The 12,989-nt window shown below is 45.8% G+C and overlaps 1 pseudogene; it reads left to right on the top strand.

Annotated features, from left to right (window-relative positions):
- The first annotated feature begins 535 nt into the window (after positions 1 to 535).
- Positions 536 to 12,989, top strand: part of LOC112071335 (guanylyl cyclase-activating protein 1-like) — a 20,246-nt pseudogene continuing 7,792 nt past the window's right edge.

The following is a 12,989-nucleotide window of genomic DNA, read 5'->3' as shown; positions in this document are numbered from 1 at the left end:
CTCTCCTCCGCTGAGACTGACCCTCAGTCTGCTGTTCTCTCCCTCTGTCTTGGCAGACCCTCGTCCTGGTCTGCTCCTCTCCTCTGCTGAGACGACCCTCAGTCTGCTGCTCTCTCCCGCATTTCGTATCCCGAGATCGTTCGCGCCTAGTCCTCGCTATCCCCCGCAACCCCCGAATAAAAAAAACAAAAAGAAAAACAAATAGACCAACACAACAAAAAAAAGAAAAAAACAAAAATCACAGAATCTGAACCCGCCCACCAAAAAAAAAAAAAAAATAAAAAACAAACAACCACTACAAAAATATGACCCCCTTGCGTTACCCCGCCCCGTGAGGCACCACATCTTTCAACGCCGTGTTGAGAGCTCCTAGATGTCCCCAGGTCTTTGGGACATGAGCTGTTCCAGTTTTCTCCATTATAGGGTTCCCCTTCTTTTTCTTCTCTCAGTAGAAGGGAGGGTTGGGGGGGGGGGGGGCTTAACTCAAGCAGATTAAGACGAGTCAATGCAGCAAGAGTCAACAGTTGCAGTGTTGCTCTCACTACGCCTCACCTCCCTCCTGCTCCGCTCCCTCCGCAACCTTTTAGCTAGCTCTCTGCCGGCAGAACCCCAAGGCCCCAGACCCCCAAGGCCCACAACACACCTCTCTCCTAGGCAAAAGCAGGACGTGTCTGTAGGAATAAGAAAGAAGGGTGGCTACGAGTCTAACATGGACGATATCCTGGCAGAGGACATGCACCACTGGTACAATAAGTTATGAAAGAGTCTTCCTTCGGGACTCATCACGTTGTTTGAGCTGAAGACGATGCTGGAAATGCAGGGGATGACAGAGAAGAAGCTAGCAGCTACGTCGACCAGGTCTTTCTTTAACCTTCGACATGGACGGGGTAAGAATCTCTCTTTCCTCTCTCTTCTCTCTTCTCTTCTCTCTCTTCTCTCTCTCTCTCTCTCTTCTCTCTCTCTCTCTTCCTCTCTCTCTCTTCTCTCTCTCTTTTCTCTCTCTCTCTCTCTCTCTCTCTCTCTCTCTCTCTGTCTCTCTCTCTCGTCCTCTCTGCTCTCTCTTCTGCTCTCTCTCTCTCTCGCTCTCTCTCTCGCTCTCTCTCGCTCTCTCTCTCGCTCTCTCTTCGTCTCTCTCTCTGTCTGTTCGAAGACATGGTTCCCCCAGGACAATAGGAAAGATGGCCGATGAGCATTGGCAACTGATGGATGATTCATTAATTAAGTATGAATTGAAAAAAATCTATTAAGTTGAAAAATATATGGCAAATAGAAATCCAAAATGGATGGTGTTGAGAGATAGATGGGAGGGGTTGAATGGAGCTGAAGGGTGGGACTAATAACCAATGTAAAACATACGGGGTCTTTAAAATGTATATAGGTTCAGAACTTTTGTGAAATAGCACAGTTACAAATAGAAATCAAACTGGATGGACATCAGAAATAGAGGAAGGACTAAAAACAAACAAAATATAACTATTGTAAAGTAGACTGTGTCTGTAAAATGTGTATAAGATGTATAAACTGAAGGTAGAAGCCTAAGTATTTATTAGTTTACTCCAATTGGGGGAGGGGTGGTAGAGTTTTCGGGTGAATAATAAAGGTATATTCTTAAAAAAGTGTGTACCTCTATATAGGTATGTGTATGTATATACTGTATGTCTATATGTATGCGGGGATTGGAAATGATGCAGACAATTACAGTGATGGAAGCTACAATCTTTCCGCAATATTAAGCTGATCCACCCCTTAAAATATATATATATATATTTTTTTTTAAGTATGAATTGATTTGATTCATATATTATTATAATTAACTGGGTGGAGTCAAGGCCTGAATGCTGATTGGCTGACAGCCGTGGTATATCAGACCGTATACCACGGGTATGACAAAACATTTATTTTTACTGCTCTAATTATGTTGGTAACCAGTTTATAACAGCAATAAGGCACCTCGGGGGTTTGTGGTATATGGCCAATATACCACGACTAAGGGCTGTATCCAGGCTGTACTCTGCGTTGCGTTGTGTGTAAGAACAGCCCTTAGCCGTGGTATATTGGCCATATACCACACCTCCTCGGGCCTTACTGTTTAAATATAGCGCTGTTCAGGATGCTCACAGCACTTACATATTAAGGAGGGAAACTCACCTCATCCACCATCAATGTGTGCCTTAATGCTCACCACACACCAGCTCACCACACATCATCTAACCACACACCATCTAACCAGACATCAGCTAACCACACATCAGCTAACCAGACATCAGCTAACCAGACATCAGCTAACCAGACATCAGCTAACCAGACATCACGCTAACCAGACATCAGCTAACCACACATCAGTCTAACCAGACATCTAACCAGACATCAGCTAACCACACATCAGCTAACCACACATCAGCTAACCAGACATCAGCTAACCAGACACTAACCAGACATCAGCTAACCAGACATCAGCTAACCAGACATCAGCTAACCAGACATTCAGCTAACCAGACATCAGCTAACCAGACATCAGCTAACCAGACATCAGCTAACCAGACATCAGCTAACAGAATCTAACCAGACATCAGCTAACCACACATCAGCTAACCACACATCAGCTAACCAGACATCAGCTAACCAGACATCTAACCAGACATCAGCTAACCACACATCAGCTAACCACACATCAGCTAACCAGACATCAGCTAAAACCAGACATCTAACCAGACATCAGCTAACCACACATCAGCCCTAACCACAACATTCAGCTAACCACACATCAGCTAACCAGACATCAGCTAACCACACATCAGCTAACCACACATCAGCTAACCAGACATCTAACCAAAGACATCAGCTAACCAGACATCAGCTAACCAGACATCAGCCTAACCACCACATCAGCTAACCACCACATCAGCTAACCAGACATCTAACCAGACATCTAACCACACATCAGCTAACCAGACATCTCAGCTAACCAGACATCTAACCAGACATCAGCTAACCAGACATCTAACCACACATCAGCTAACCAGACATCAGCTAACCAGACATCTAACCAGACATCAGCTAACCAGACATCTAACCAGACATCAGCTAACCAGACATCAGCTAACCAGACATCAGCTAACCAGACATCTAACCAGACATTAGCTAACCAGACATCAGCTAACCAGACATCAGCTAACCAGACATCAGCTAACCAGAACCAGCTCACCACACATCAGCTAACCAGACATCAGCTAACCAGACATCTAACCAGACATCAGCTAACCAGACATCAGCTAACCAGACATCTAACCAGACATCAGCTAACCAGACATCAGCTAACCAGACATCAGCTAACCAGACATCTAACCAGACATCAGCTAACCAGACAATCAGCTAACCAGACATCTAACCAGACATCAGCCAACCAGACATCAGCTAACCAGACATCAGCTAACCACACATCAAATCAAATCAAATCAAATTTTATTAGTCACATACACATGTTAGCAGATGTTAATGCGAGTGTAGCGAAATGCTTGTGCTTCTAGTTCCGACAATGCAGTAATAACCAACAAGTAATCTAACCTAACAATTCCACAACTACTACCTTATACCACACACACAAGTGTAAAGGGATAAAGAATATGTACATAAAGATATATGAATGAGTGGTGGTACAGAACGGCATGGCAAGATGCAGTAGATGGTATAGAGTACGGTATATACATATGAGATGAGTACTGTAGGGTATGTAAACATAAAGTGCATAGTTTAAAGTGGCTAGTGGTACATGTATTACATAAAGATGGCAAGATGCAGTAGAGATGATATAGAGTACAGTATATACATAGAGATGGGTAATGTAGGGGATGGAAACATTATATTAAGTGGCATTGTTTAAAGTGGCTAGTGGTACATTTTTACATAATTTCCATCAATTCCCATTTTTAAAGTGGCTGGAGTTGAGTCAGTATGTTGGCAGCGGCCGCTAAATGTTAGTGGTGGCTGTTTAACAGTCTGATGGCCTTGAGATAGAAGCTGTTTTTCAGTCTCTCGGTCCCTGCTTTGATGCACCTGTACTGACCTCGCCTTCTGGATGATAGCGGGTGAACAGGCAGTGGCTTGGGTGGTTGTTGTCCTTGATGATCTTTATGGCCTTCCTGTGACATCGGGTGGTGTAGGTGTCCTGGAGGGCAGGTAGTTTGCCCCCGGTGGTGCGTTCTGCAGACCTCACTACCCTCTGGAGAGCCTTACGGTGTGGGCGGAGCAGTTGCCGTACCAGGCGGTGATACAGCCCGACAGGATGCTCTCGATTGTGCATCTGTAGAAGTTTGTGAGTGCTTTTGGTGACAAGCCGAATTTCTTCAGCCTCCTGAGGTTGAAGAGCGCTGCTGCGCCTTCTTCACAACGCTGTCTGTGTGGGTGGACCAATTCAGTTTGTCCGTGATGTGTACACCGAGGAACTTAAAACTTTCCACCTTCTCACTACTGACCCGTCGATGTGGATAGGGGGGTGCTCCCTCTGCTGTTTCCTGAAGTCCACAATCATCTCCTTTGTTTTGTTGACGTTGAGTGTGAGGTTATTTTCCTGACACCACACTCCGAGGGCCCTCACCTCCTCCCTGTAGGCCGTCTCGTCGTTGTTGGTAATCAAGCCTACCACTGTAGTGTCATCCGCAAACTTGATGATTGAGTTGGAGGCGTGCATGGCCACGCAGTCGTGGGTGAACAGGGAGTACAGAGAGGGCTCAGAACGCACCCTTGTGGGGCCCAGTGTTGAGGATCAGCGGGGTGGAGATGTTGTTACCTACCCTCACCACCTGGGGGCGGCCCGTCAGGAAGTCCGGACCCAGTTGCACAGGGCGGGTCGAGACCCAGGGTCTCGAGCTTGATGACGAGTTTGGAGGGTACTATGGTGTTAAATGCTGAGCTGTAATCGAATGAACAGCATTCTCACATGGGTATTCCTCTTGTCCAGATGGTTAGGGCAGTGTGCAGTGTTGTGGTGCGATTGCGTCGTCTGTGGACCTATTGGGTCGGTAAGCAAATTGGAGTGGGTCTAGGGTGTCCGGTAGGGTGGAGGTGATATGGTCCTTGACTAGTCTCTCAAAGCACTCATGATGACGGAAGTGAGTGCTACGGGGCGGTAGTCGTTTAGCTCAGTTACCTTAGCTTTCTTGGGAACAGAACAATGGTGGCCCTCTTGAAGCATGTGGGAACAGCAGACTGGGATAAGGATTGATTGAATATGTCCGTAAACACACCAGCCAGCTGGTCTGCGCATGCCCTGAGGACGCGGCTGGGAATGCCGTCTGGGCCTGCAGCCTTGCGAGGGTTAACACGTTTAAATGTTTTACTCACCTCGGCTGCAGTGAAGGAGAGCCCGCAGGTTTTGGTAGGGGGCCGTGTCAGTGGCACTGTATTGTCCTCAAAGCGGGCAAAAAAGTTGTTTAGCCTGTCTGGGAGCAAGACATCCTGGTGCCGCGACGGGGCTGGTTTTCTTTTTGTAATCCGTGATGACTGTAGACCCTGCCACATACCTCTTGTGTCTGAGCTGTTGAATTGCGACGCATTTTGTCTCTGTACTGGGACTTAGCCTGTTTGATTGCCTTGCGGAGAGAATAGCTACACTGTTTGTATTCGGTCATGCTTCCGGTCACCTTGCCCTGGTTAAAAGCAGTGGTTCGCGCTTTCAGTTTCACGCGAATGCTGCCGTCAATCCACGGTTTCTGGTTTGGAATGTTTTAATCGTTGCTGTGGGTACGACATCGTCAATGCACTTCCTAATGAACTCGCTCACCGAATCAGCATATTCGTCAATATTGTTGTTGGACGCAATGCGAACATATTCCAATCCGCGTGATCGAAGCAGTCTTGAAGCGTGGATTCAGATTGGTCGGACCAGCGTTGAACAGACCTGAGCGCGGGAGCTTGTTGTTTTAGTTTCTGTTTTGAGGCTGGAATCAACAAAATGGAGTCGTGGTCAGCTTTTTCCGAAAGGGGGGCGGGGGAGGGCCTTATATGCGTCGCGGAAATTAGTATAACAATGATCAGGGTTTTTCCAGCCCTGGTAGCACAATCGATATGCTGATAGAATTTAGGGAGTTTTGTTTTTAGATTAGCCTTGTTAAAATCCCCAGCTACGATGAATGCAGCCTCAGGGTGTTGGTTTCCAGTTTACAAAGAGTCAGATAAAGTTCGTTCAGGGCCATCGATGTGTCTGCTTGGGGGGGAATATATACGGCTGTGATTATGATTGAAGAGAATTCCCTTGGTAGATAATGCGGTCGACATTTGATTGTGAGGAGTTCTAGATCAGGTGAACAGAATGACTTGAGTTCCTGTGTGTTGTTATGATGATCACACCACGTCTCGTTAATCATAAGGCATACCCCCCCGCCCTCTTCTTACCAGAAAGATGTTTGTTTCTGTCGGCGCGATGCATGAAGAAACCAGCTGGCTGCACCGACTCCGTTAGCGTCTCTTGAGTTAGCCATGTTTCCGTGAAGCAGAGCACGTTGCAATCCCTGATGTCTCTCTGGAATGCTACCCGTGCTCGATTTCATCAACCTTATTGTCAAGAGACTGGACATTGGCGAGTAGTATGCTAGGGAGTGGAGCGCGATGTGCCCGTCTCCGAAGCCTGACCACGAGACCGCCTCGTTTGCCCCTTTTACGGCGTCGCACAGGGTCGCCGGCTGGGATCAGATCCATTGTGTTGGGTGGAAGGCAAAACACTGGATCCGTTTCGGGAAAGTCATATTCCTGGTAGGAACGATGATGAGTTGACGTTAATCGTATATTCAGTAGTTCCTCCCGACTGTATGTAATGAAACCTAAGATTACCTGGGTACCGATGTAAGAAATAACACATAAAAAACAAAATACTGCATATTTTCCAAGGAACGCGAAGCGAGGCGGCCATCTCTTTTCGGCGCCGGAAGTTCTTAACCAGACATCAGCTAACCAGACATCAGCTAACCACACATCAGCTAACCAGACATCATCTAACCAGACATCAGCTAACCAGACATCAGCTAACCACACATCATCTAACCAGACATCAGCTAACCAGACATCAGCTAACCAGACATCATCTAACCACACATCCTGTCTTATTGTTGACATAGACCATCCTGTCTTATTGTTGACATAGACCATCCTGTCTTATTGTTGACCTACACCTTCCTGTCTTATTGTTGACCTAGACCATTCCTGTCGCTATTGTTGACCTAGACCATCCTGTCTTATTGTTGACATAGACCATCCTGTCTTATTGTTGACATAGACCATCCTGTCTTATTGTTGACATAGACCATCCTGTCTTATTGTTGACCTACACCTTCCTGTCTTATTGTTGACCTAGACCATCCTGTCGTATTGTTGACCTAGACCATCCTGTCTTATTGTTGACATAGACCATCCTGTCTTATTGTTGACCTAGACCATCCTGTCGTATTGTGACCTAGACCATCCTGTCTTATTGTTGACCTAGACCATCCTGTCGTATTGTTGACCTAGACCATCCTGTCTTATTGTTGACCTACACCTTCCTTTCTTATTGTTGATATAGACCATCCTGTCTTATTGTTGACCTAGACCATCCTGTCTTATTGTTGACCTACACCTTCCTGTCTTATTGTTGACATAGACCATCCTGTCTTATTGTTGACCTAGACCATCCTGTCTTATTGTTGACATAGACCATCCTGTCTTATTGTTGGCCTAGACCATCCTGTCTTATGACATCATGGGAAAATCAAAAGAAATCAGACCTCAGAAAAAGAATTGTAGACCTCCACAAGTCTGGTTCATCCTTCGGAGCAATTTCCAAATGCCCAAGGTACCACGTTCATATGTACAAACAATAGTATGCAAGTTTAAACACCATGGGACCACCCAGCCGTCATACCGCTGAGGAAGGAGACGCGTTGTGTCTCCTAGAGATGAATGTACTTTCGTGCGAAAAGTGCAAATCAATCCCAGAACAACAGCAAAGGACCTTGTGAAGATGCGGGAGGAAACAGGTACAAAAGTATCTATATCCACAGTAAAACGAGTCCTATATCGACATACCTGAAAGGCCGCTCAGCAAGGAAGAAGCCACTGCTCCAAACGCCATAAAATGTTTTTACTACGGTTTGCAACTGCACATAGGGACAAAGATCGTACTTTTTGGAGAAATGTCTGATGAAACAAAAATAGAACTGTTTGGCCATAATGACAATTGTTATGTTTGGTGGAAAAAGGGGAAGCTTACAAGCAAAAACACCATCCAACCGTATATAGCACAGGGGAGGGACTGGTGCACTTCACATAATAGATGGCATCATGCGGAAGGAAAATTATGTGGATATATTGAGGCAACATCTCAAGACATCAGTCAGAAGTTAAAGCTTGGTCGCAAATGGGTCTTCAAAATGAACAATGACCCCAAGCATACTTCCAAAGTTGTGGCAAAATGGCTTAAGGGCAACAAAGTCAAGGTATTGGAGTGGCCATCACAAAGCCCTGACCTCAATCCCATAGAAAATTTGTGGTCAGACCTGAAAAAGCGTGTGCGAGCAAAGAGGCCTACAAACCTGACTCAGTTACACCAGCTCTGTCAGGAGGAATGGGCCAAAATTCACCCAACTTATTGTGGGAAGCTTGTGGAAGGCTACCCGAAGCGATTGACCCAAGTTAAACAATTTAAAGGCAATGCTACCAAATACTAATTGAGTGTATGTAAACTTCTGACCACTGGGAATGTGATGAAAGAATAAAAGCTGAAATAAATCATTGTCTCTACTATTATTCTGACATTTCACATTCTTAAAATAAAGTGGTGATCCTAACTGACCTAAAACAGGAATTTTTACTCTGATTAAATGTCAGGAATTGTGAAAAACTGAGTTTAAATGTATTTAGCTGAGGTGTATGTAAACTTCCAACTCCAACTGTAGGTACGTGGTTGCAAAGGGCATCAGTGTCTTAACAGAGCGATTTGCCAAGGCAGGATACTCCGATCGCGGCCCAATCCAGAATTTCTGTGAAATTCAATTTTCACAGAACCGCTTGTTGCAATTTCGATGAGTCTCTCTTGTTCAGATATCAGTAAGTGGACTGGAGGCAGGGCATGAAAGGGATAACGAATCCAGTTGTTTGTGTCTTCCGTTTCGGGAAAGTACCTGCGTAATTGAGCACCCAACTCACTCAGGTGCTTCACTATATCCCATTTGACATTGTCTGTAAACTTGAGTTCATTTGCAGACAAAAAYTCATACAATGATGGAAAGACCTGTGTGTTGTCCTTGTTAATGCAGACAGAGAAGAGCTCCAACTTCTTAATTATAGCCTCAATTTTGTCCCGCACATTGAAAATCGTTGCGGAGAGTCCCTGTAATCCTAGATTCAGATTATTCAGACGAGAAAAAACATCACCCAGATAGGCCAGTCGTGTGAGAAACTCGTCATCATGCAAGTGAAAATGACGGTCAGTAAAGAAAACTTTAAGCTCGTCTCTCAATTTAAAAAAACGTGTCAATACTTTGCCCCTTTTTAACCAGCGCACTTCTGTATGTTGTAAATGTGTTACATGGTCGCTGCCCATATCAGTGGATAGTGCAGAAAATACACGAGAGTTCAGGGGCCTTGCTTTAACAAAGTTAACCATTTTCACTGTACTGTCCAAAACGTCTTTCAAGCTGTCAGGCAGCAAGAACCTCTTGGTGGATGTTGCCGTTAGTGGAATTAGTGGAATTAGTTGCCATTAGTGGAATTCCCCCGAGAGAGTCACGGTTAAAGTGATTGGARGTTAATTATTTGACTAGGCTCCCTGTATTTGACATTGTGTTGTTATTTCACTGAACACTAYAMGGTTTAATTGTATTTTTTGGCAGTGAAACGAGGCTACTCAGGCGAGAGAAAAAAACATCACCCAAATGTATAACCTCGTTGGAAAGTTGGCGTACCCTCAGCACTCTGGGTATACCTGACATAGACCACCTGACATAGACCACCTGACATAGACCACCTGACATAGACCACCTGACATAGACCACCTGACATAGACCATCTGACATACGAACCTACCTGACACTAGACCACCTGACACTAGACCACCTACAGACCACCTGACATAAGACCACCTGACATAGCACTACCTGAGAATAGACAATCTGACATAGAAACAAATACCTGACATAGACCACCTGACAAAATAGACCCCACTGACCATAGACCACACTGACATAGACCACCTGACATAGACCACCTGACACTAGAACCACCTGACATAGACGCACCTACATAGACCATCTGACATAGACTACCTGACTAGACCACCTGACATCCCGCGACCACCTGACATAGACCACCCAACCTGCATAGACTACCTGACATAGACCACTCTCGACATAGACACCTGACATAGACCACCTGACATAGAACCACCTGACATAGACCACCTGACATAGACCACCTGACATAGACCACCTACAAAGACAAACCTGACATAGAACACCTGACAATAGACCACCTGACAAGCCCTGACATAGACCCGTATCATGAGACATCTGAACCAACTTACTGCAAGGCCACCTGACATGGCCACCGATTAGACACCTGACAGTGACTGACTAGCCCCTAACATACCACCTTAGACCTGACAAACTACTGGATCGTAGAGGCCTGAAGGACTTTGACCGGGCATCCTATGATGAGGCAACTCTGAAAGGCATCCTTGAGATGCCAAGTTTGAGAGCATCACTTGAGAGGCCAACTTTGAGAGCATCCTTGAGAGGAGCAACTTTGAGAGCGCCAATCTGAGAGGCCAACTTTGAGAGGCATCCTTAGAGAGCCACAACTTCTGAGAGGCATATCCTGAGAAGCACAACTCCTTTGAGAGCATCACTTGCCCGGAGGCAAACTTTGAGAGGCATCCTCTGCCAAGAGGCAACTTTGAGAGGCATCCTTGAGAGGCAACTTTGAGAGGCATCCTGAGAGCCAAATTGAGAGGCATCCTGAGAGCCACACTCCTTGAGAGGCATCCTTGAGAGCAACTTTGAGAGGCATCCTTGAGAAAGCACTGTGAAGCATCCATTCGCAATCTTCGCAGAGCACCTCACTTGAGACATCCCTTGCCACGAGGCGAGACTTCTGAGACGGGCAATCCTCCCGAAGCCAACTTATATAGGCGTCTTCGCCAGCCTTGAAAGAGGCATCCCGTGACCGATGGGCGCCCTCAAAATGAAGGACCATGCCTGACCGACGGCGAACTTTGAGAGGCGACCTCTCCCGGCATTGAGAGGGCATCCTTGAGAGGCATCCTTGAGAGGCAACTTTGAGAGGCATCCTTGAGAGGCATCCTTGAGAGGCAACTTTACTGGGATATTATAATTACGTTTAGGTGTTGGGTGTTAACCAGAAAGTTATAGTAATTATCTCTTCTCTTTTTTTTGTTGTCTAACAATCATATTTCTCTCTCTCTCTTCCAGGATGGATATATAGACTTCGTAGAATACATAGCAGCAGTCAGTCTGATGCTGAAAGGAGAAATCAACCAGAAACTGAAATGGTACTTCAAACTTTTCGATCAGGACGGAAACGGCAAAATTGACCAAGATGAAATGGGGACAATATTCAAGGTGGGTTTCTATATTTCTTTATTATTTATGTCATTTAGTTGCTGTGATTTTATAACAGGGATCTTTATCAGGCTCAGAGCCTTGAGGAACATTATAAACTCTCTATATCTCCACTGAAAACAGACTTCAGAGAGATTAACTGTGAAGGGCTCAGAAAGGTTTAAATAGCCGACAACTAGACGGGTACACATCAACAAAGGGTTGCTAATCTAATCCTAACCTAAATATATCCCTCACTAGTGTATGTTGTCGATCAATCTGCTGCTTTGCTAGCTAGCTACACTGGAAATTATATAGCAGAAAAAGATACTGTAGAATTCTGAGTTGGATTCAGTTTCTTATTCATCCTGTCAGAGATGTCCGATTTAAGTCACCACATTAAAAAAATGTCTTATCCTGTTCAGAGGAAACATTTCCTATAAGAGTGTTTTTTTAAAGACTTATTGGTGAACTAAGAAAATAGAGTGGTATAAAAAAAATACGTAACGGTAACTGACTGTGGATTGGCTTCATAGCTACAAACAGTCCAAACGGTCAATGGACTCTGAGGATATATTCTGGGGCCTAGTGTTTACTCTTTACATCTCAGAGTAGACCAATCGGACAATGCTACTGACTACTCAAGCTCTTATAGGGTCCTCAATTATCTGGCCTTCCTCCTAAAGTGTGCACTTGTTCACTTCCTTTCACTGATTTGAAAGGAAATGACTGGTAAAAAAAATCTAAATATGGTGGAAAGTCCCACTACATGTGGGAAGTAACGAARGAGGGCACACTTCAGGAGAATATAGGCCCAATGTGTTGTGGGGCCTCACTAAGGACGCGATAATGTTTAAATGCTGTTGTATACCACAGGCACGGTAGACCTGATTGATTGATATTTGGGTAAAACAATTTGTATTACACTTAAAAACAATTGAAAAGTACCAGGAAAACCCAGAGGATGATAGAGTCCCAGTCCCAGAGGATGACAGAGTCCCAGAGGAGACCGAGTCCGGAGGACGACCGAGTCCCGGAGAGACGACGAAGTCCCGGAGCGACGCAGACACGGGAACCCGAGGACGAACAGAGTCCCGGAGGACGACAGAACCCCGGAGGACGACAGAGTCCCGGAGGACGACCGAGTCCCGGAGGACGACGGAGTCCGGAGGACGACAGAACCAGAGGACGACAGAGTCCGCGGAGGACGACAGAACCCGGAGGACGACGAGACTCCGGAGGACGACGAGTCCCGGAGGACGACAGAACCCCAGAGGACGCCAGAGTCCCGGAGGACGACAGAACCCGGAGGACGAAGAGTCCGGGAGACGACCGAGTCCCGGAGGACGACAGAGTCCGGAGGACGACAGAACCCCGGAGGACGACAGAACCCCGGAGGACGAT

This window comes from Salvelinus sp. IW2-2015, unplaced genomic scaffold, assembly GCF_002910315.2.
Source record: "Salvelinus sp. IW2-2015 unplaced genomic scaffold, ASM291031v2 Un_scaffold1587, whole genome shotgun sequence".
NCBI lineage: Eukaryota > Metazoa > Chordata > Actinopteri > Salmoniformes > Salmonidae > Salvelinus > Salvelinus sp. IW2-2015.
This window is presented reverse-complemented; position numbering and strand designations above follow the sequence as displayed.